Raw genomic sequence first — 25417 nt, forward strand, 5'->3', positions numbered from 1 at the left:
TGTGGCACCTTTTGCTCAACAGGACAGAGGCATAGCATGCAACCCACATTTGTGTTAAGACCTTTGATGACTCTTGTCCCCAGTGGCCTGTATAACAACTTCTACCACCATGGGAGTTAGCCAGCAGGAGAAGGCTTTCTGCTCAGTTTCAGCTTGATTTCTCTATGTTCTTTATCCAAAGTGTATGGCGTCTTCAACAATAGCATCTTACTGTCTGGTTCTGATAGACCATCAAGAGCTATGGCAATAATCTATATTACTTTGGTTGCCTCTAGGGATTTCCTGGACAACCATTTCTAGGTTAGTATCCCAACCTAGCATTGGGAATTTTGTTTAATAACTCATGACTTTGTGGTTCAGATTTATCCATTCTGTCTATGCAGGGTAGATAAATAAAAGAGAAATATCTGAATTAAATGACATAGTAGATCAAATGGACCTAATAGGCATCTACAAAACATTCCATCCAGACACTGCAGAGCACACTTTTTTTTTTCATAGCAGCCCAAGGAACTTTCTCTAAAATAGAACATACACTCAGGCACACAGCAAGCCTTAGTAAATATAGGAAAGTGAAACAATTCATTGTCCTCTATCTTATCAGAAAGGAGCAAGACTATCAATCAACAACAAGAGAAGCTCCAGAACACACACAACTCATGGAGGTTAGACATACGCTAATACACAATGAGCAGGCCCTTGTGAAATCCTGAAGGAAATAAAAGTGCTTCTGGAATTGAATGAAAAGGAGAACAGAGCATGCCAAAGCCAATGGGATACAATGAAAGTAGGCTTCCAGGAAGTTTATAGCTCTAAGTTCCTACATTAAGAAGCCAGAGAGAGTTCAGATAAAAGATGCATCTAGTGCCCTGAAAAAGAACAATCCAGACCACAAGTCAGCAGAAGCAAAGATAAGATTAAGACCAGAGCAAAAATTAATAAACTAGAAATGAAAAGAACACAAAGAATTGAAACAGGAGCTGGCTCTTTGTGGCTAAGCAAGATCGATAAGCCATTCACCAAAATAACCAAAATAAAGAGAAGAGCCAAATTAATAAAATTGGAGATGAGAAGGATTCTGTTACAACAGATTCTGGCAAAGATCCAGCCATTGGCAGCATCCAAATTATTAGCTGGAAGTGAGAGCTGAAATCAACCCTTTCCTCTCCCTGGTTGCTTTTGGTCAGTGTTCTTATTACAGCAACAGAAAACAAACTGATAGGAAAACTGTCTAGTGAAAGTGGTTCCTTACTGACATACCCTTCCCTCATGACAGTGGGGTTCCCAAGTGACAACTTAGTAAAAACCATGTCTCCATAGGACACAAGGTGGAAGGGGACTATATGTACAATTTGTCCTTTCATATTGGGCAAGGTATGAGAGATAGTGTTTCGTCTTCTGATTTTCCTTATGCTTTTTGATGTGATGGATGTGTAAGCACAGGAAAAGAAATGTGCTTGAAAAACCTAATCTCTCTCAAAAGCCAGCGTTTCCTTGGCATGTCAGCAAGATGCGAGATCTCTAGCATTTATAAACAAAGGCAGGACAGGCTGTCCAGCAGCCCCTGATCCCTGGGATGAGTAAAAGGTTGCGCAGACTTGGGTCTGCAATGGGATTATTTTCTAAATCACCAGACCTCTGATGTGTGTGTTATCTCAGTTCCCCAGAACCGCAGAGACCAGCCTGCCCGCTCTGCAGCAGGCTACCCGGGATATGATGTGGCGTCTTCATTTCTGTCTTCACCGCTCCAACACTCAAGCCTCAAGTACAGGGTTTTAGAGAAACAAGACTTCCCCTCTAAAGGCTCTTTTATCGGATTTAAAAACTGGCTTCTTAATGTAGGAACTTAGAGCTATAAACTTCCTGGAAGCCTGCTTTCATTGTATCCCATTGGCTTTGGCATGCTCTGTTCTCCTTTTCATTCAATTCCAGAAGCACTTTTATTTCCTTCAGGATTTCACAAGGGCCTGCTCATTGTGTATTAGCGTTGGAGGGTGCTGGAGGCCTCTCTGACAGGATCATATTCCAAACAGGAAAAGGCTGCATGTGGCTTGAGGAAGAATTTCTGCTCAGATGTAGTGAAGAACATCCTTACCCTTATTGTCCTTCTTGGGGATCAGAAAAGAAAAGAAAACAACAACAACAACAAAAATGACTCTAAAGTTTCAACACTTTTTTTTTAAAACACACAAGATCTCTGCATGTAGCCCAGGTTAGCCCTGACCTCATGATCCTCTCACCTTGGTCCTCACAGCCTTGGGGCTGGTCTAGGCTGGGCACTTTGAAAGACAATCTGAATGTCTTAGAAGCTGCTGTGGAAATAAGCCTTGAATCTTCCCTCTTTCCTCCCCTCCCCCCAAGCCCCTATGGGGCTTTCTCTGACAATGCCTTTACAGACTGGAAGAAATACATTAATCCTTACCTTCCCTTAGACTCTCATTGGTCAGAGACTGGAGTAGGTCCCGCCCTCACTGACTGCATCTCCTTTAGGGGGCACTGATGAGAGACTCACCTGTCCACTTCACTCCTAGTGCACCCCCACTTTGCCCAGAACCCAGAGGAACTTGGTCCCAGGCTATCTTCTGTTATTCCGTCCATTCATATCCTCTAACAACCATTTCTTCCTCTCCAGAGTGCTTATTTTAAGCTGGAATAAACACAAGGAACAGGTGTGAGGGCTTTCAGTCAATTCTGTGAGTTCTTCCAGCATGCTTTTTAAAAGGAAGAATCTTGTGGAAAAGGCTCACGCGTGTTAAAGATGCCCCGAGGCTGGTGAACTGATGAGAGTATAGAGAGTTGGAATGTTACAGATCCACAGTCAAATTATCCCAGGCTACCTTTAGGTCCATTGAGAGGCCTTTGTTGTTAGCATCTGTCTGATCTACATCCCTTGGCCCTGTAAAATGCTACTGGCACACAAGAGACAGCGTCTGAAAGCTACAGCAGGGAGTCCCTTCCCTTCCTGTAACCTATATACCTAAAGTTCTCACCAATGCATTTGTAATTAGAATCCCCCCCCCATTTTTTAACAATTGTAAGAGACTACATGAAATCACTGAAATGTTGGAATGTGTTATTTGAATGTGAATTTACATTTGCTGGCCGTGGCAGCTCATCTTTGTCTCAAGAACAAATTATCTTCTATATCCGTGAAGTAGAACCTGTGTGCATTGACAATAAGATTTTAATTATCTCCCCATAATGTGTGCAATGAAAACAAAACAAAACACCTGGCTGCCTAGGGAAGCCCGTTTGGGCTGACTGATTATGCAGGGCAGTGGTGCTGAGGGGCAGTCTCTCGACTCTGTCTCTGTAATGGCCTGTCCTTCCTTCAGTCTGCAGTGGAGGGAAGCAGACCCACCCAGCTCAGCTGTTATTAAAAAAACAGGCACTGCTCTTCTGGCACATAGGAGCTTCATCCTAACACGTTCCCAGCCGGTGTCCCACTCTGACTGCCCCAAAGGCAAGAGTGCAGCCGATGGAGTGACTGGAGGCTATCTCCCCTCTACCTCCTAGGTGTCCCTGTCAGGGACAGGAGCCCTGGCCACCCTACCCATGAGCTTTTGTTTGTTTTCAGTATGTTTAGATCATATGCTTTCTTGATTTGTATACCTTAGAAACAATCAATATTTTAAAGCGAGAAAACTGGCTCGTGTGTTTTTCCCACTGTTGATTTAGTTTCATCAAGTGTTAGGATCCTCCCACATAACACTTCAAGGAAGAATAAATCTTAATGCATCCCCAGTTTGCTTCAACACCTGGGTGTATCTGACTTTTGTGGTCACTGAACTATTAAATAACTTTCTGAATTACAGAAAGCAAAGGGGAAGACCAGACACTCATCTCTACATGAAAATGACTAATCACTGCCACACACCGATGCCCTCTGTTTGCTTAAATAAATTGTGTGTGTGTGTGTGTGTGTGTGTAAGAGAGAGAGTGGAGGGATTTCATTTGTGTGTGTGTGTGTGTGTGGTTTCTTTTCAAGCTGTTTTTTTCTTCTCTTCTGCCTCTTGTTTGGTCTCATCAATAGAATAGTTTATTGTTAATTTTCTAACCTCCACTATCTCTTATTTTAGCTATGCATGCCAGCCCACCATTAAGCTTCTTTATAAGCATGCTCCTTATTTGTGTAGTCTTCAGCAGAAGGCAAATTATTAGTGAGTTTTATCTCCTTGCTCAGAAACTCCTCCTTGTGTACCACACTCCATGCTGCCTTTGCTGGTCAGTTTCCTTCTGCACTTCTGCTTATTCCTCAACATCTGTCCCTTCTCTTTCCCTCCTTTCAGTTATTCTAGGCAGCCCAAGGCACACACAGCCTTCTGATTAAAATACTAGATCATTTCTAAGGTATACCTGAGTGCTTCAGTATGATGATACTTAAAGTGGTCCCTTCCAACATCACACTCCATCAGATCTTCCGACAGCACACTCCTTGAGTTCTCTCTTGCAATGCAGGCACACACACACACACACACACACACACACACACACACACACACAGAGAGAGAGAGAGAGAGAGAGAGAGAGAGAGAGAGAGAGAGAGTAAATAAAGGTTAAAAACAGAAAACTACTGAAGAAGAGAATGTTGTCACCCAACCAGACATTGGCCATCCACAAAAGAAATTGTCCAAATGGGTTCTGATGGAAGTCCCTCTGGGTGACATTCCTGTGGCTCTGGATGGCTCAGCTGGTAAGGTATTGGTGATAAAGTCACAGGGCTATTCATAAGGGTGTGGCCACCAATAGCGACAGCCTTTCAGACAGAGCAGTGGAGAATAAGGCTGTCAACAGGAGGGGTCCAAAGTACAGGGACTACTAAAAGGTGCGCTATCTCGGCTCCCCTGTGTCTCTGTGGGAGAGAAAGCTCTCTGACACCAGTTGTCTCCACTACATGTGGGCTCATAATTGCCATGTGACTCAGCCAGCCAGCTGTTGAGGAGGCTGTAGCTAGGAACAGGCTCAACTGTAGCCCAGCAGCCTAGACCTCAGAGCTGGGTCCTACTTTCTGGTTTGAGGCTGTGTCTAAGGTCTCCCTCCACCTGGCCCACCAGAGGTCCTGTCCCCAGCGTCTTTCCGTGTCCTCATTGCTGCCCTTAAGGGAGGACAAGCGTGCACTGTTCAGAGTTCCATGGGGTTTCTCTGTCCATGTGTTTGCCATGTCTGTTACTGCTCATGATTAGGTACTTCCCCCTCCCTCCATGTCTCTGGTCTCTCCCCTGAGGCAGCCTGGCACAGGGTCCCTGTGGGTCCTGCATTTGATTTTGTGGTTCTGTTCTTCTATAGGTTGAAGAGGGTGTGAAATCTCCATCAACTCTCTAGTTGTATTGGTCCTTATCCCCGTGCAGTCTCCATGAGCTGCTCAGTTTGGGTCACCCTCAGCTCTAAGGAGTGGCAAACACAGAACCACATCATACTTATTTAAGGAGTTTGTAGACAATAGATGTTCTGGCTCATGGCTGGATACCAGGCAGATGGTTTTAAATTGGTGAGTGCACTTTTTCCTGCCTGACTTAGATAGGGTTTTCTATTGTTGCAATGAAACACTATGACCAAAGAGTAAATTGGAGAGGAAAGGGTTTATTCAACTTACACTTTCATGGCTCTGTTCATCGTTGAAGGAAGTCAGGACAGGAACTCGACCAGGGCAGGACCCTAGAGACAGAAACTGTTGCAGAGGCCATGGAGAAGTGCTTCTTACTGACTTGCTCAACATGGCTTGCTCAGACTGCTTTCTTATAGATAGCACCCAGGACCCTGGGTCAACAGCACCACCAACATGGGACTGGGGTCTCCCCCATCAATCACTAAATGAGGAAATGCCCTACAGGCTTGTATACAGCCTAATCTTATGAAGACATTTTATTAACTGAGGTTCCTTCTTTCAGATGACTCTAGCTTGTTTCAAGTTGACATGAAGCTATCCAGCACAACTGGCCTCTTGTCAACTTGACACACAAACACATCGCTGTTAAGCCATAACCTTTCCTTTCTCATTCATCCCAAAGATCTCACATTAAAAATATAAATAAATTAAAAATTCCTCAGTCTTTACACTTTAAAAGTTCAGTCTATTTAAAATATCTGATCTCTTTTTGAAAATCCAAAGTTTAGTTTAAAAGATCAAAGTCAGCTGTGAGCTCCTGAAAAATGTAAAACAAGTTCAACACTTTCTTACTTCAAGACAGAGGAAAGAAGCAGGGCACAGTCAGGATCTAAACAAAGCGAAACCAAATTTCAACAGGGTAAGTAACTCAATGTCCAGTGTCTGGGAGTCACTCTGATGCTCTGGGCTCCTCTAGGACTTGGGTCACATCTCTGGCTGTGCCCTCTGCAGCACACACAGATGTTTTCCAGGCTTCAGCTGGCTCCACTCCACTGCTGCTCCTGTGCTTTGTAGTCATCCCATGGTAAGTCATCTCCAAATGCTGGGTCTCTTGGTGCAACTGGACTGCACTTTCGTCGGTAGCCTCTCCTATGCTCTTTTCACGAACTCCAGCATTGCCAAAAGTGCCAAACCTCAGCGGCTCTCCACAGTCCCATCATGCTTTCAAACCCAGTACACTCTGTGAAGCGTTTAGACTACCAAGTCTGGATGCCAGCAAAAAGTACAGCTTCAGTGTGTTGACTCTCAGGAAACTCTTTCTAGAAGATTTCACCTTAACAATAACAGTATCTTCTTAATCACTGCTAATTTCTCAGCCCCAGCTGACCAGCATCAAGCATCCCAGGAAAGCAAAGGACTCACTTTAGTATTAATTACAGCTGGTTCCTCAGTCCCAGCTAACCAGAACCATAGATTATTCAGTCAAAATCTTTGGGAGAGTCGTTGCTTCCCTCTGAAACTTTACAAGCCAGGCCTCCATTATCTACACACTAGTTCACGTCTCCATCATCTGCACATCAGTTCACGTCTCCATCACCTGCACATCAGTTCACGTCTCCATCACCTGCACATCAGTTCACGTCTCCATCACCTGCACATCAGTTCACGTCTCTATCATCATCTACACATTAGTTCACGTCTCCATCATCTGCACATTAGTTCACGTCTCCATCACCTGCACATTAGTTCACGTCTCCATCACCTGCACATTAGTTCACATCTCCATCCTCTGCACATTAGTTCACGTCTCCATCACCTGCACATTAGTTCACGTCTCCATCACCTGCACATTAGTTCACATCTCCATCCTCTGCACATTAGTTCACGTCTCCATCCTCTGCACATTAGTTCATGTCTCCATCCTCTGCACATTAGTTCACGTCTCCATCATCTGCACATTAGTTCACGTCTCCATCCTCTGCACATTAGTTCATGCCTCCATCCTCTGCACTGCTCTCAACATTCTTATCTTCCAAGCTCTTACAGAACACCTCAGTAGGCTCTCAACACTCAATGGTTCTTCAAGTCCAAAGTCCCAAAGTCCTTCTACAGTCTTTCCACAGACAACATGGTCATGTCTGTCAAAGCAATACCCCACTCCTGGTACCAACTTGTCGCACTGAGGGTTTTTATTGCTACAACAAAACACCATGACCAAAAAGCAAGTTTCTGAGGCAAGGGTGTATTTGGCTTCTGCTTCCATAGCACTGTTCATAATTGAAGGAAGTCAGAACAGGAACTCACACAGGACAGGATCCTGGAGGCAGGAGTTGATGCAGAAGTCATGGAGTGGTGCTGCTTACTGGCTTGCTCCTAATGACTTGCTCAGCCTGAAATCTTAAAGAACCCAGGACCACAGCCCAGAGAGGACACCACCAACATTGGGTTGGGGCCTCTCCCATCAATCATTAATTAAGAAAACGCCCTATAGGTCTGTGTACAACCTAAGGTTCTGGAGCCACTTTTTAAACTGAGGTTCCTTACTTTTGGATAACTCTAGATTATGTCGAGTTGACATAAAATATCCAGTAAACCGCCTTTCCTCACAGACCTCACTCTGCTGCCAGAACTCACTCTTTGCTACTTTGCTAGGTTCTTGGACAGGATGGCTCTTTTCAGAATATTTATTTATTTTATTTGAGTGTGTGCATGTACTGTGAGCAATACATACGTATGTATGTATGTATGTATGTATGTATATATGTATGCACTTCTGCATGTGTGAAGGACAGAGACCCTATCACTGGAAACCTTCTTTGGGAAAGGCTTGTTCCCTTATCCTGAACCTGGAGCCCATGGAGGCCTAGAACATATTATGTAGTTATGCCTGACTTCCAAGTCACAAATCCTTCTGCCTCAGACTCCCCTGTGCTGGGATCCAAGCATGAATCCCCATACCTTGAAAGTGTTCCTTCTGTTTTGGAACACCTGATTGACTATGTATGGCTGGGTCAGACCCTTGTGTCCTGGCTGAGAGTTGGGGCTGAGAGTTGAATGATGCTTCCCGCACACACCTTTTTTATAGTTAAAGGTACTCACTGCTGCAAGTAACAACCTGGGTTTGATCCTTGAAGACTTTATCAGTCAGCGTTCTCTAGAGTAACAGAACCTATGGAATGAATCTCTCTCTATATATATAGAAGGGGATTTATTATAATGACTCATAGAGTGTGGTCCAGATAATCCAAGAATGGCAGACTATGAATGGGAAAGGTCCAGAATCCAGTAGTTGCTCAGTCCACAAGTCTGGATGCCTCAGCTGCTTCAGTGTACGCTGGACTCCTGAAGTGCACGCTGGACTCCTGAAGTGCACGCTGGACTCCTGAAGTGCACGCTGGACTCCTGAAGTGCACACTGGACTCCTGAAGTGCATGCTGGACTCCTGAAGTGCACGCTGGACTCCTGAAGTGCACACTGGACTCCTGAAGTGCATGCTGGACTCCTGAAGTGCACGCTGGACTCCTGAAGTGCACACTGGACTCCTGAAGTGCACGCTGGACTCCTGAAGTGCACGCTGGACTCCTGAAGTGCACGCTGGACTCCTGAAGTTCATGCTGAAATCCTGAAGTTCATGCTGAAATCCTGGCTCTAATGCCAGTGAAGGAATGGAGTGGCTAGCTTAAGTAAGAACAAGCAGGCAAAAAGCAAAAGCTTCCTTCTCCTAAGTCTTTGTCTAGGCTTCCAGGAGAAGGTGTGCTCAGATTAGATCTGGATTAAAGGTATGTCTTCCCTCCTCAGGATATGGATTAAAAGGGGGTCTTCCAGCTTTAAATTAAGCAGAAGTTTCTCAAAGTTGTGCCCTCCATTTTTGGGTTTTAGTTAATTTCAGATGTAGTCAAGTTGACAACCAAGAACAGCCATCACAATCATATAAACAGTGGACTCCCTCATGAATGTAGCTAGTCTGTTAGTTCTCTAGGGATGCTGCACAAAGAACCACACTCTGAGTAGCTAAACAAGAAGAATTGGCTTTCTGACACTGATGCTGGAAGTCTGAGCTTCTGAGATGCTGTAAGGGAGAGTGTCCATTGCAGCCTTCCTCCTGCTTTCTGTGGCTTTCTGGAAACCACTGGGATTCCTTGACTCATAATGAACCATTTGACCTCTGCCTCCATCTGCACAAGACACTTTTCTATGTTTACATCAGTGTCCAAATTCCTTCACAGCAGTGCACAGCCATTATCCCGTGAGGCCTTAGCATAACTATTTCTATGGTGATCCTGCTTCTCCAGTTTAAGCTTCTGGAAGTTAGAGCCCAAGCACATTTTGAAACAGACACAATTAAATTCATAACAAGTGTATTAATCAGAGTTTGGGGGCATCTAGCTCAAATGGTATCCAGAGCGAATTCCTTAGAAATCTACAAATTTCTAAAATGGGGTGGCAATTTAGATCCTAGAAGACAAGTATGACTGTAAAACCTTGAAGATTAAAATGATGATGATGATGATGATAACAGTAATAATAATATTAGGATTTTTGCACTTCACCTCTCTGAGCAACAGAACATAACCCCCCCCCCCCCTTTTGCAATTCACCTCCTTTGGGTCTCTTCAGAATACTCCATTTAAATTTCATATTATCTAGCTATTTCTTTTTTTTCTATCCACATACCGTTGGTTTATAAGAAATTCAATGGAATAATATGCTTATAAAAGTGAGTTTGCCTCTACAGAAACAGACATATCGTTTAGGGAGCACCGAGGCTCCAGTGAGTGCACAGGTTCTCGGGCTGACATGAGAAATCCTGCCTGTGGGGCTGTAGCGATCAGTCTGCTTCACGCGTCAGGGAGAGGGAAGTCAAGGCACAGCTCCTTCTCTTTGCTTCTCTTCCCTTCTAACCATGTCTCAGAGGGACCTTTCTATGAGACTCTGCTCTTTGTCAGCCACCTAGGACTCTGTCACCTTTGATGAAATCCGAACACGTTCCTGAAGCATAGCTTTGCCTCATTGCGGCTCTCAGCTAGGATTTTAGGTTCATCTTAGGGGCTACTGTCCCTGTTCCTGCAGTGCAACCTTCCAGACTCCCGATCTCGTCCGGAGCTACCACACCATCGGACCTGACTCGTGTCCTGCTCTGGCTATAGAACCTTTCTCCTGCTTAGTGAATCATCTGAAGTTCAGTATCCCCTCCCCTGGGAAGCCTGTGTGCCTTCACAAACAGAAGGAGTTTCTCCTTCCTTAGGGACTTGGATCACCTTTCTGCTCTTGTAATAAAACACTCCAAACTAGATAACATGTGAAGAATATAAGTTTGCTTGTCTTATAGATCCGCGTTGGAAAGTTCATCCTCCGAGGGCTCAGGGCTGCCCCACTGTGTAATAGAAGAACTTGCAAGGCAAGGCAGAGCAAGCTTCCTTCCTATGATCTTCCCTTCTCTTTTCAGAATGCTACAGACACCAACATGAAGGTCCTAACCTAAGACATCATGCAATCACCCCCCCCCCCAAACACCTCCTCTCCCAATGCCACAAGCCATTGTTGAAATAATTGAATGACAGAATATAAGTCATTCTATATCTATAGAGAGAGCATATTCATGACTGAGCAAATAATAATGTAAAAATGATAGTTTTAAAGAGCTGGAATGTCTCATTAGGTGCCTAGGAAATTCAGGGTGAAGATGGAGAAAAATTCTTCCCAATATTCTAGTGTCGAAGACCCACAAAGTTAAGTTGGAAAAATTACTGTTTCAGGAGTGTGTGTGGCAAAATCTGTCTGGACAGGCCTTAGTGGTAGGAGGACTCAAGACAGTTCAAAGGTGCTTGGAACTTCAGTACTTGTGGTGCCAGGAATTTGAGAGCAGCTCCTCTCTGCCCCAGCTCCTGCTTCCAGCAGGAGGTCATGTTTCTATCTTCTCACTTGCTTCCCTTTCTTTCTTCTACTTTTTTTCTTTGTCTTTTACAAGCTCCAGTCAGTGAGACTGGACAGCAGAAGGGCTGGAGGCGAATGTGTGCCCAGTGACAAATGTCATTTTCTCACAGCAGGTTTTCCATCAGCAGGGCAGGGCGTGGACTTCTGGGTCTTGTCACACCACTTCCCAAGGGGCTTGGAGTCAGGCAAGAATGTTCTCTCTCATCCAAAGGAATGGGCCCTAATTTGTCATGAAGATGAATAATCCATGGGAAGCCCCAGGCACTGCTAAAATTTCTATTCTAAGCACACACACACACCAGAGTGTAGCCCTTTTATTTTTTGATACCACTGTAGCATGCTCACCACATGCATTCCTCAGTGGGTATTGGGAGAGTGGAAAAGGCACGGTGTGATGCTGGAGGTTCTTCTTGTGAGGAGAACAGACAAGAGCAGAGAGCAAAACCAAGTTAGCCAGCTATCAGTCACCTCTCCCTTAGAACATTCTCAAGGGCCAAAAACATCGACATTCTGCTCACACTGGAACGAGAGAACAGACTCAGAGGCAGGAAGGATGTGCTCAGTTACGAGCCTGTGTGTTTCTGACCTGAGTCCATCTCTGTCTTCTTGCTCCCTGCCCCTACCAGGTTTCTGACAAAACTAGGCACACACCCTGACATCCTAAACAGCGCATGTGTCTTGGCATAAAGCTCGGAAGGCCAGGAGTCCAAGATTAGGAACTGGCAGCATCGGTTCCCTCTGAAGTCTGTGCCCCTGACTTGCAAATGGCCCCCTTCTCCTGTGTCCTTGCACAGTCTTCCCTGTGAGTCACTGAATGTCCCCAGTGTTACTCTGGATATCTATCCACATTCCCTCTTCATTTTCCCATATGGGGATTGGTACATTTCCTCTTCCGGTGATACAAGTCATATTGAGTTAGGCTGCAAGCTCGTGCAGGCTTTCTTCTCAATCACCTTCCCATCTTCAAACTCAGGGACTTTCCGGGGAACAGCAGTTGAATCCTTCACTCTACAAACTTGGCAGGGGCAGACAAAAGTACTCCTCATGATATCCAGTATGTATTTATTCCCTGCAAAGGTCTTTTTATTCTACCTTGTTCAGAATTTAAACACTTTGGATTCCAGACACTTAATGATGCTAGCCTGCCCCAGGCAAATGAGACAAGCCAGGGCATCTGCAGCTATGAAGGTAGAAGAGAGAAGAGATCCTCACTAAATGATCTGCTCAGGCTTGATCAAGCTGGAACAAGGAGCCCCACGTCTCTGACTCTGAAGCCCTAGGCCTTGCTCACATTTCCAAGCTTTTGTGGAAGTGCTGTAATAATGGATTTCTGCATGTACATGCCTTTATTCTTTATCTTCGAGGGCAGTGGGTTGCAACCTTCATAATGCTGTGACCCTTTCATACAGTCCCTCAGGTTGTGACCCCCAATCACAAGATTACTTTGTGATTACTTCATAACTGTAATTTTGCTAATATTACAAATTGCAATATAAATATTTAATATGCAGGATATCTGATATGTGACCTTCAAAGGGGTCATGACCCATAGATTGGGAATTTCTGTTCTAGGGGGTATCCCAGAAAGTCAGATGGTCTGAACTGACCTTTCATTGGTGAAATTTCCAGCTAGTTGGGTAAAGGCTACCAATGGATCTGGTTGAAGCTACCTGTGCTAGCCCCAAGTCATCTTGAGTAGGTGACTGGTGCCTACCTACCTCTCTGTGATAGTTTAAAAATAATTGGTCCCCAGAAGCTCCTAGGGAGTGACTATTAAGAGGTATGACTTTGTTAGCATAGATGAAGCCTTTTTGGAAGTGTGTCACTGTAGAGGTAGGCTTTGAGGTCTCATACACGCAGAAGCAAAAGCCACACCCAGTGTCTCATTTTACTTTCTGTTGCCTCCTGGTCAAGATGTAGGACTTTCAACAACTTCTCCAGTACCATGTCTGCCTGCACACTGCCATGTCCCACCATGAAGATAATGGTCTAAAACTCTGAAAATGTAAGCCACCCAATTACATGTTTTTCCTTTGCATGAAAGGTGCAGTGGTCATGGCGTCTCTTCACAGCAATAAAAATCCTAACTAACACACTCTTCAGAGTGATTCTCACCTCTCTACCCATTACAAGTGAGCTTTCTTGTTCCCATACTGTGAGATCCGACATCTTCAGCACCCTGCTGTCTTTGTGGCCTTCAGCATGCTGTTCCCTCTGTACAGAACACCTTTTCTGTTGACCTTCAGAGTAAGGAAAGAGCTAGTTTGAGAAATCTTTAAAAAGTTGTCCAGATCACACCCAGAAGGTCAAAAGACTATTTATTAGAATCTAGGTTCACTTGCAGACAACAGAGAGCCTAATTCTAGCGTGATAACTCAATTCAGTGATCTCAGTAGCTTCAGGGAATTGGTTCCTGTGAGTATTAGAGTTAATGAGTACCGGCATCTCTTTATAAAGTGGTAAGTTTTTGTACATAACTTAAGCACACCCTCCTGTTTATTAGATCGCCTCTATATTATATGTATTATAACATCACTGTGATATGAACACTGTAAATAGTTATTACACTTTATTGAGAAGGAATGGCAAGGAAGCGGTATCCACATTTTCTTTTCAAATATTTTGGATGCTCTGCTGGTTGAATCTGCAGATATAGAATGTGTGGGTGTGGAGGGCTGGCTGTAGTTAGTTTTCTTCTTCAGGAAGAACCCAAGCTAGGAAGTGGCTCTGATGGATGCTGTCCCTGGAGCTCCGGTTGCTTCTTTATTGTTGCTCTGTTATTCTTAATACACCACTCCTATTCCTATGGTTCAGAATAGCTCACTATTATATCTGTAATTCAGCCATTGGACAAGGGGAGAAAGAAAAGCGAGGCAACATTTCCTCCCAAGGAAAGAGTTGACATTGTACATATTCTTTTTGTTTGTTTCCTAAGAGTCAGGGTCACTCACAAGGTCACTGCTAGTGGCAAGAGAGGGAAATTACAGGCACCTAGGGGAGATGGGCCTTCAAAAAAATCATCTTTATCACTAAGTTGCCCTCGTTTCAGAGATGCAGGGATGGGTCAACATGAGGAAAGCAATAAATGTTATCCAGCCCATTGACTCAAAAACAGAAGTCACACGATCACCTCATTAGTTATAGAACAATGTCAGAATTGTTACGATTTGGGGGCCCTATTTCAGATGAACTAAATACACTCTGTATTATGAGAAAGTCATGAAGCTGTGGGGATCATAGGTAGAATTTTATGTTAAAAGAGATGTGTTCATTGTTAAGGGGTGGATGTGTGATGGCTAATATTTGTCAGGTTGGCTGGATTTTTGAGTCACCTACTAGATACATTTCTGAGCATGTCTGCTAGGGAGATTTAACTGAGATTGAAAGATCTACCCTGAATGTGGGCCACACCATCTCAGGGACTCCAGACTGGCATCTAGGCTGAATAAAACGGGGAAAATGAAGAAGACAGCTGAGGAACAGTTTTCACCTCTCTCCTTCCTGATGACAGATAAAATGTGGCAATGTGCCTCACACTGCCGCCGTGCCCTCCCTCCTCACTGCGAGCCAAAGCAAACCCTTCTTTAAATTGTCAAACAGCAGAAGTACGATCAATATAATATCCGACACCTTCATGCTAGATTTGTAAAGGACAAAGGATATAGAAAGATAAGAAGGAGAAGGAGAAAGAGAGAGAAATAATATCTCCTAAGGGTACCAATTTCATCATGAGACCTTCAGTCCCAGGACCTGATCACACTCCAGCAGGTTAGTGTTTCAACATATGAGTTGGGAGAGGAAGGGGATGCAGATACGGGGCTCATAATAACGGGATGGTCAGGTATTGCAAGCTAAATGGCTTTGGGGTTGACCTGATTGGGGTGAAGGAGAATGAAGAGATAACTGAAAATTTGGAATTGGGTGGATATTGTGATCTGATGGCCATGAACCAAAAGGCTGGATTCTTGGTGTATTTACTATACACAGATGAATGGGGAAGGCAAGCTAGCTAATCAAGGTAGGCAAAGCCTTGCCATTACCCGTGAGCCTGACCTAGGGAAGTCCCATTGGTGTAGGGCATTGGGGAGTCCTTGACATGTGTCTTTGTCACTACTCTAGTTCTGTGAAGGGATACTGTGCTGTGGGATATTTTGATCACTCTGAACTCCTGAGACTATGAAGTTTATCTTGAATCAGAGGGCAGAGCCAGCTGCCAGCTGACCAGAATCAGCCATAGAGGTTTTGGAGAACCCAGGACATAGAGAAATAGAGGAAGTAGTAAGGAGAGGTTAGAAAGATTCATGGGGCTAATGGATCAAGGAAGGAGAGAGAAAGGAGGTCATTGGTCGTTTCTCTGCACTTTCCCAATCAATCAGGCTTTTATCCCAATATCTGACTCTTGAGTTTTATAGTATAACAACTATAAACAATATAAGAATCATTTCATCTGGCCTGCAATAAGGGCATTATTAAACCACACCAAGGTTGTGAACCTGGCCACCTCTCTACTGCCCATTGGCACTCTGTGTAAGTCTGGGGTATTCTGTTGCCATCTTTCTACAGCAGCTTCCAGCTTCTGCTCATCCCTGGCCCCAAATGCCACTGGAGTTAGCAACCCATAGATTGTCAGATCTGTCAATCAGGCAGCCACATGCTCTCAATTCTCACGGCACAAACTTTCCGTGGTACCCTAGACCAGCCTGGCCCCCTTGACATCTGCTCATACACTTGGGATTTTACTGCTGCTGCCGCTGCTGCAAGCTGCCGAGGGTCCCAGCTGTGACTGCCTGTGTCCTCTGCCCAGCTGTGCTGAGTAGTGACAGCTAGCCACGCCCTCTCCCAGCTGAGTGGCATAGATGCAGCTGATTATCATTACACAGCTCCAACTTTACTGTTATCGTCAGCAGATGGTGAGACCCTGGGAATTCTTAAAGGGGAATCAGGTTTTTAAATAAGGAAAACAATCATTCCCATGTGAAGAATTGGAAACTTCACAATGCAGGGAGTTAGGACCCTATTTAATGCTACTATGAATGGCTTACAAATGGAAAAACAATGAGGGGATAAAGCACTTAGCTGGGATTGACACAATACTGATTATAATTACTATCAGTTTGGTAATTCATATTTTATCTTTAAAATGTGTGTTAACTGTGCCAAATGAAAATTTGACTGATAAGATACAAACCCTAGAAAGACTTACTAATGAAAATAATAAACTAATGACTGATTAATAAATAATAAAATTATAAAACTAATAAATAATAAAATAATGACTGATAAGATATAAAATGTAGAAAGATTTACTAATGAAGATAAAAAAGTATTCAGACACAAACAGAGGAATTTAGAGCAGAATCTACCATATCATTACATTACGAAATTGAAGAGAGGCATTCCAAGGTTATTAGAAAACCAATCTTGGTTTATACAGTTACCATACAAGAATGATTACCAGGTATCAACATTCCTAAGGCTATGCAGAAGTTGACTGGACTCCTGTAGACGTTTTAGATTTGAGGAGATTTAAAGAAGCAGTCATTTGATATGGTATGCAGTCATCCTATGTGAAGCATATTCTAAAGTCATTGGCAACTTGAAACAGAATTATCACACAAGACTAGAAAAATTTATCTATAGTAATATTGAAAGCTGGTACTCAGTTACAATGGAGAACATGGTGGAAAGAAGCCAAAGTCATAAAACAATGAAGTATGGCTAGAGGTATTGATATTTCCCAAGACCAGCTTCTTGGTGAAGGCCCAGATTTGCAAAGACAATTTGAATTTGATGATCACACTTTGGCCCTATGCTGCACTGCAGCTTTGAATATTTGGGACAGGACTGAAGAATCAGGAAAGAAGAATGAATCATTTACTAGTAAATGAAACAATTTTTTGCATATTATAACATAAAGCATATTACTGGTATACCACACACCCCTACAGGACAAGTAGTTATAGAAAGATCTAATTGCACTTTAAAAGATATGCTTATATAAACAGAAAGAGATAGTAAAGACCCCCCAGAGATAAATGACACAGTGTTTTTATTAACTTTGAAATTTTTAAAATGCTAATAAAAAGGAGTAAAAGCTGCAAAGAGATATTGGATAACAGAAAAAAACTGCTGAATTAATTAGCCTATATATTTTAATGATGTGCTGACCTCAGAATGGAAAACAGGATATGCTTTACATTGGGAAGGGGGTTTTGCTTTTGTTACCGCAGGAGAAGAAAAGTTATGGATATTATCAAAATTGATAAAGATTAGATTTGAATGGAGAGACTTCTTGATTAGCAGAGGCAATAGTTCATCAAACAGCTTGCTCCCAATCCAAACTAACTTATAAGACTATCAAATACCTTTCATTTGATTAGGTACAGAAAATTATTTTTATTATTAAAAGATAATACTTTTTCTGTTGCCAAAAGCCATTTTATCTTAACAATGATATGACCTGCCAAAAAAGGAGCTCCCCAAAGTTAGAGCTGGAGAGAGGTTTTGTTCCCCATTTGTGCAGAGGACTATGATCTGTGAGTCTGTCTCTGAATAAGGAACCCTTTATTATAATCAGTTCTGAGATAGTGTGGGATTACTTTATAGCATCCATCTTCAGAGAGAGAAAGAGAGAGGGGAGTCACTGATTGCTTCTCTGTGCTGTCCTCATCAATCAGGATTCTACCCCAATATCTGACTCTTGAGTTTTATTCAATAATAGAACAATGTAAGTAATCACTTCAACACTATGACCAACTCATAAGAGAAGACATTTAATTGGAGGTTTATTTACAGTTTCAGAGACTCAATCCATTATCATCATGGCAGAGAGTATGGAAGCAGGCAGGTATGGTTCTGGAGGAGTAACTGAGAGCTACATCCTGATCTACAGTCAGGGAAAGACAGAGTCACTGAGCCTGGCATGAGCTTTTGAAACCACAAATCCCACCCCCAGTGATACCCTTCCTCCAACAAAACCACACCTCTTAATCCTTCTAATCATTTCAAAGGATTCTATTCTCTGGTGACTTCAAATGCATGAGCATATGCCTTTCTTATTCAAACCACCAGAACATAGGTGTGTTCACAGCAACAATACACATCACTCAGGACATCATCTGCTCTGCACAGTCAGGGGAAGCCACGTCTATGGAGTTGAAACCTGAAGGCTGAAGCTTCCAGTTAAAGAGTAAGAGTAGGTCAGAGAAGGTACAAGCAGTGCTCCTGGCAATTGTTATGTAAGGGTCAGATGGTAGAGCGGGAAGAAAGGCCATCTCCTCAAGGAGGATGGTAAGCTAGAGGCCTGGAGTACGGGAATGGCTGCCAGCATGGAAGGTTGGGCAGCAGAGTTCGGCTGGGGGCAGGTAATGGTGTTGGAACAGAGAATCATGTGGAAGGCTCAAAGCTGAGGGGAGGGACTCAGGACATGCTCAGCTGATTTTCTAAGAGCTGAGCTAGGCTGCTTTTGCCTGGGACTACACAGGGCAGTTGCTGTTGATTTTAATGGAAACAGACATAAATTATTCACAAGTTAAGCTCACACTGTTCCAAGATATGTGAGGACTAAAGAAAAATCCTGTTTTCTGAGTATTGACCAATGCCTCAGAAGGGGAACAAAGCTCCGCAACCACACAGCTGTCTCTTAGGCTCAGGAATGTCTGGCTGCCTCCTGTCATGCTGTCTAGACACAATGCTATCCCCTTATCCAGGAACCTTGTTGATGGCAATTCCTTAGTTTTTGCTAACTCTGCATGCCTGGGCTGAGCTGCACAGTGAGGCTCCCCTGAGTTCTCATGGTATTCTATGCTCTTTCTCTCGTGGTATTCTATGCTGTTGTTTTGATACTTGCTTTGCTTATAATTAGTGGTGATATTTTCTTTTTTTTTTCAATTTTTTTTTTCAATTTTTTTTTAGTTTTTTTGAGACAAGGTTTCACTGTGCAGCTCTGGCTGTCCTGGAACTCCTTCTGTAGGCCAGTCTGGCCTTGAACTCACAGAGATCCACCTGCTTCTGTCTCGCTGAGTACTGGGATTAAAGGCCTGTGCCACCACCACCTGGATTAGGTGTGCATAATTCATCTTTACTTGTTTCTTTTTATTTTAAAAATTAGCTTCTTTGTTTTCATGACTGAATCTAGCCTTGACCCTCTGGTCCTGTTGAAGACACTGGTGTCCTAATGGAAGTTGTGTTTATCCTCCATGAATCTTGTGAGCTTTGTAGGCCTCACTTTTTTACTCATCTCTGGCTATAAGACAAAGTTTTGTCAAAGGGCAAAGTGTAGATGGAAGTTTCTGTCCTGCCCAGTCCCGCAGCTGTTCAGTCCCAAATAAACATATAGAGATTTAAATTAATTATAAACTATTTGGCCTATTGTTTAGACTTATTACTATCTTTTACAACTTAAATTGACCCATAATTTTTATCTGTGTTTAGTCACATGGCTTGGTACCTTTCCTCAAAGAGGCATTCTCATCTTGCTTCCTCTGCATCTGGCTGGTGACTGACTCTCTGTTTTTCCTCTTCCCAGAATTCTCCTAGTCTGGTCACTCCACCCATACTTCCTGACTGGGTACTGTCAATCAGTGTTTCAGTAAACCAATACAAGCGACAATTTTGTACAGTGCACAAGAGCATCATCCTACAGCAGGAAAGATGCTGAGGAAATTCAGAGCAATGTGATTGTAAGTACTGACAGTTACGCTTTGCACATTACAGAGTTGATTATAAATGTGCCAAGGATGATCTTCTCTCAGGGTAACAGGGCAATGCTGATGTGCCGATTGACTTCTCTCGGGGTAGCAGGGCAACGCTGATGTGCCGATCAACTTTATGTAAAAGAAAAATTACTAGCACAATGACAGACCCCTGGGATCTTCAGATGCTGTGCATGCAACCTTAGCTAGTCTCAAGACCTTGAAGATAGGACAGAGATCACATGTTTCCTTGTCAACTGTCTGCATATTAACTTCCCATGCCGTGCTTAATAAGTCCTTTCTGGATCCTTGTTTTAGAAAAGATTTTGCCTTAAGGATCCAATTGCGAGCAGTGTTGCAAAGGCACAATTGTTTCTGGGGTTTCTGAGAATCACAGACACAGAGAAGAGCGAGCATGAGACTTTGGAGGCAGTGGTGAGATTCAAATGATGGTCTCAGCTCACAGTCCTTTCCATGGAAATCCCAGATCCTCAGAAATCTGGAGTGGAAAGTGTCACGTGACACAATAAGCCTCCACTCAGCATCCACATCCCTGTGACCAAGCCTAAATGCTACCCACCTGATCCTTCATAAGAATGTTCACTAAACTGCTCTCAGTGGCAGACCTAGAATTCTGTGGAATCTCTTTATTCCACCTAGGGTAACATCTACGCACTTTTCTGTAGACCCATGTCTGTATTCAACTGTGGGAGAGGTCTAGAGCTCTCCACACTATTGCTTACTATATGGAATAACACACAATCTCTTACTGCACTAATATTCACACACCTTACATAGTGTGCGTGTGTGTGTGTGTGCGTGTGCATGTGCTGTGTACCTGTAACAGCTTTTTTTTTTTGCACCAGCTCAGTTTTAAGTATCTGTATGTCAACTTTTAACCTCTCACAACTCTTACATACACCCCAAACTCTAATTCCATTGGGGAATGAGAAGAAATGGGGACTTTTGAAGCCAGGCACACCTGCTCCTCTCACCTGTGAGCACTATGACCTTGGGCAAATACGTGAGGGCCATAGAAAGTTATGGGTTTTTCTAGGCATTACTGTTCTACTAAACGTGGACACTTCCATGTTTCTAGAATCCACCACATGCCCAGCACAATTCAAAGACGCTCACACTTACTCTTCCTTCACTGTCAGTCCATTAAGCAGCTTCTTTTGCTATTCCAATTGTATCATTTAGGAACCGGAGAGAAATATTTGAGAAACAGTAAGCGGTGAGGCAGTATAGAAATGGCACTCCTTGTCCCTGACAACCGTGTTCTACTGACTACGAGTCACAAAACTGGGCTGAAGATTTCCTGTCTCTACAATGGGGACTATTGCTCACTGACTGTGCTCAACCAGGACCCCAGGCAGATCAACTGGGCACTCTCTCTTGGCTTCTCTCTTCCAAGGATCTGTGGAGGAGGCAGCCATTCATTACAGAAAGGCAATTCTGTCACTTTCAAAATAAAAACAAAGAGCAAAGTGCCTGGGACTGACAGTGCTGTATTCTAAGCAGAGGAAACAGAAGTTTTGGAATCTGTAGCTCACTTGACAACACCCACACGTCTGGCAGGTTGGAGTCGGTGTGAGTGAAGTAGCTGCAGTGATATTTATGCCTCTGGCAGGCAAGCAGACTGGCTGATGTAGATTCCCAGGAGAGGCAGCCTGGTTCTGGAGCTGGGCAGCCACTCTAGTAGTGACTGCCATCCCTGGCATCATGCAGTGTGAGGGTAGGGAAGATGGCTTAAGCCAGTATGGAGGTGGGCTTTAATCGTGTTTGATGCAGAGTTGGTCTAGCATGGCTTTGGGAGTGCATCGGATCTACATTTGACTTTCAGCTGTTCTCCTCTGATGACCTTGGGCAGTCACATAACTGTTCTGAACTTTGACACCCATATCTGCAATGAAACAAGGGTCCTGCTAATGAGGCTTCAAGAGATGAATACATATATGTGACCTATGGAAGAGGTCCTTAGAGGCTTGATTACATGATTAAATAGTATTTCTGGGCCTGGAGACTGAGGGAAAGAGGAGCAGACTTAAAACTTTTGCTAGTTTTTTTGTTGTTGTTGTTGCTGTTAATACCAAAAAGACTATACTTAATTAATACATTTAGAAAGTAAATTTCTGTACTGAACACTATGTGATATTTGTATATAAAGATGCAGACACTCACATCCTCCCCATACTCACACATCTCCTCTCATACAAACATTCTCTGTCCACACCACACACGCACATGCAAGCATGCACACACATGTGCGCACATGCACGCACACACATACACACACTCCCTATATAGTAGTTTCCTTTACAAGACAAATGACAAACTAAAGCTCAAAGGGGTTAAGTAAGCTGCCCAAGGTCACACATTTAGTTCTTGGAGGAGACACTGAGGTCTGCTTTGCCCTGCTCTCAGCATTCCCATCTGTGGAATGCAGGCAGTCTAACCTCAAGTGCATAGAGATGTAAGATTAAGTCAGAGCACTATGGGGCACGACTGTCATGTAGGACGCAGAAGCAGATGTGTGCCTCCTTCGCTGCACCTGGCTGAAAGAGACTTCCTGTCTGTAAAGTCTGCTGCAAGGGAGTTCTGTGTGGTTCAGGTAGATTTGCCTGCAGGGAACTTTGTCATTGCCTAGGGGACACTCACTGAGCTGCTGCATTTAAAACCTACTCACGTAAGGATGGCGGGGAAAGTGGCATGACGGTAGAGTGATGCTGTGGGCCCTGGGGGCTTGCAGACTCCCTCCTCCGATGGTGATGGACTCTGGTTATCACGTGACTTCACTTTTGTGACTATAGCTGCCCACACAGGGGGATGTGTTCATACACAGAAAAGGGTTTTCAAGCTTCCCTCTACAACAGATCTTATGTATGTAGCTATTGGCGTCATCTAAATGCGACTTGCTCTTAAGAGGCCCATGTCTGCTCTTCTTGGGTAAAGAAAATTATCTTCCTCTTGTCCATGTTTAAGTCTATACTAAATCTCCCCGCCTCACTTTTCCTCAGTATTTATATATTGTTTAATAAAATTGGGCCACGTGTAGAGATATACACATCTCTTAGATTTTTCATTACAGCCACAAGGACATCACTCTGGTCCTTCATCTTTTTTTTTTGTTAAGCATCTCTACAAAGCCTCCGTGCCCCCCCCCCCCCTTTCTCTTTTCCCTCACCCTCAGCCCCATGAAGAGGCTTCTAACATTATTGAGCTTGACTCCAAATGAGCTTGCTGAGCTTGCTGGACCCCCTTGACACTTGACTGTGGTTGTCTGAGGGAAAGGAATCTGGTCTCAGGTCTGTAAGTGCAGAGGCCACACTCTCCCAGGCGCTCCTGGAGGTGGGTGAAGGTACCTGGCTTCCCTCTGACTTGAAGATTCTGCCTCCTCAAACAAAAGTTAGCAAGTGTAAGATCTGGTACCTTTGTTTGCTCTGTGGACTTTAACTGGAGGTTTTTCTCTCACCCGCCCTTTCTCAAATAACCACTCTGAGCGGCTTGTTACTTCACCTCTTGCTTTCCTGGCAGCTGCTGGTCTCTCTCTTATTCTTCTTTTTCCCTTTATCTTTGCTTGGATTTCCCACCTGACTCTATTCTACCTGTCTATTGGCCAAATCAGCTTCTTTATTAACCAACAATAATAAAACACATTTTTACAGCATACAGAAGGGAATCCCACATCAGGCTTGCTATTAGGCAGTTTTTAAAAGGCTATAGGAAGTGGCTGTGTGCCTTGACGTGGATCTGGGGAAGGAAAGCATTTGAGATTGTTTGATGCATTGTATAAACCAAGCCCTGCAGACTGCTGCTGTAATGGGGAACACCAGATCATGTGACCCTGGGCTCATGTGAAAGTGAATGGAGCCAGTGGGTGCCTGTCAAGGGTGTGGCTTGGTATTGTGGAATTACAAAGGCTTGCTAATCCTCTGCAGATTCTGCCTTGTGCTCACTGTCTGGCAGAGGTAGATAAGGTCATAAATATCCAGACACTTCCAGTGTCAAATAAGCCATGAAAAAGGTCTGCAGAGGGCACTGGGGAGCTCAGAAGTGGGTGTCTGGGGAGAAAGGATTGGGGGTGGGGCAGGTTGACCTCAGCACCAGCGATATATGTAAATAAGCATAGGTTAAAATCATCTTCAAAGCTATTTATTGCACCTAACCTTAATATATTAAGATGTATATATTAATATGTTTACTTTAAACTCCACCTCCCTCCAGGAAAACGCTGCATTGTACATTAACTGGTTTTGAGAATTTAAAACAATTGTCTGTTCAATAGAGTTGAAGTTTACATTTTCTTGTCTTTCTGGTGATAAACTCTTGACAACTGACCTCTGGCTACCAGCAGCTTCAGTAAGAAGTCTGTATTACCAAGGCTAGCCAAGAGATTTTTACAGCTTCCTGTGACCTGGCAGAAAAGCCTGGGAGCTGTCCTTAGTGCTGAGACAGGCTAGGGAGAACGTAATGGAAGATGATTGGCTAGGATTAGCCTCAGCCCTGCAGGATCCAAAGCAAGGACTGCCCCCCTGCAGCTCTGAGAAGTTTTGACATTTGGTGGAGGATGGACCAGAGGCGACTGGCAGCAAGATTTACCCCAAAGAGGCCTTTCTGTCTGTCTGAAACTCACCCCCAACTATGGAATCCTCCTGAGGGTCTCATGCTTTATTTTCAGGATGTTTATTTAAATATTCCTATGATCCATGGAAGGGAGATAGCATATTTATTTCAAGGTCTTAATATCTGTTGTGCCTTCAGCATTCTATTCTGATGCGTCTGATTTTTTTCTCCATCAAGACAATAAACACACTTGCCTGGGAGCATCTTAAACGCTCATGTGTTCTTAATGTTTATGAATTTTCTCAGTGCACATTTTTGAGCACTCTACCTGTGCCCAACTTTGCATAACATGCTCCTTTCATGGATACAATTGCTCTGAGCTAGGCTGCTGATATTGGGGCTCCCCAGCCCCGACACTTATCTCACATTCCCATCAGATATCTATGCTCCTATTGAATTGGATGTCCTTGAAGGTGGGGTCTTGTAGGAAGATCACAGAGGATGTAAATGAACCCGAGTTACTTGGGAGAATTCAAAAATTCTAACTTTGAGTGAAAAGTCATATTATAAAGGAATATGCACAGAGAAGCTAATGATTGTACTAAAGTTTTACATATTAAAGAATATTGCTATATCTTAGGAAGAATCAACATGTAATTTATAGTAATGGTTTCCTGGGGAAGGGAGACGGAACATATAGTGGGAGATAGTGAAGAAGAGGGAAGCATCTAGATTCAGAAACCTTAGCATGTTTTTTGTTCGCTTGTTTTTTTTCAAGACAGTGTCTTGAGTTGACTCTTCCTACTAGACTAAGTCTGAATCACTAACTTTTCTGTTTGGGTTTAAGAAGGAATATCCCTGTAGAAAGGTCTGTTCTTTCTAGACCCAGCATCATGAT

The 25417-nt window shown here is 43.6% G+C and overlaps 1 protein-coding gene across 1 annotated transcript in view; it reads left to right on the forward strand.

The window, feature by feature from the left end:
- LOC121444491 (D(1A) dopamine receptor) overlaps nucleotides 1-19848 on the forward strand; it is an 82747-nt gene extending 62899 nt beyond the window's left edge. Inside the window, exon 3 of the transcript XR_005973789.1 lies at nucleotides 19788-19848. The gene's annotated coding sequence lies outside the window, so the exon portion shown is untranslated. The remainder of the gene's footprint in view (nucleotides 1-19787) is intronic.
- The last annotated feature ends 5569 nt before the right edge of the window (nucleotides 19849-25417 follow it).

Source organism: Microtus oregoni, unplaced genomic scaffold (assembly GCF_018167655.1).
Source record: "Microtus oregoni isolate MIOR12 unplaced genomic scaffold, Mior012 000128F_ref0000496, whole genome shotgun sequence".
In the NCBI taxonomy this organism is placed as follows: Eukaryota; Metazoa; Chordata; class Mammalia; order Rodentia; family Cricetidae; genus Microtus; species Microtus oregoni.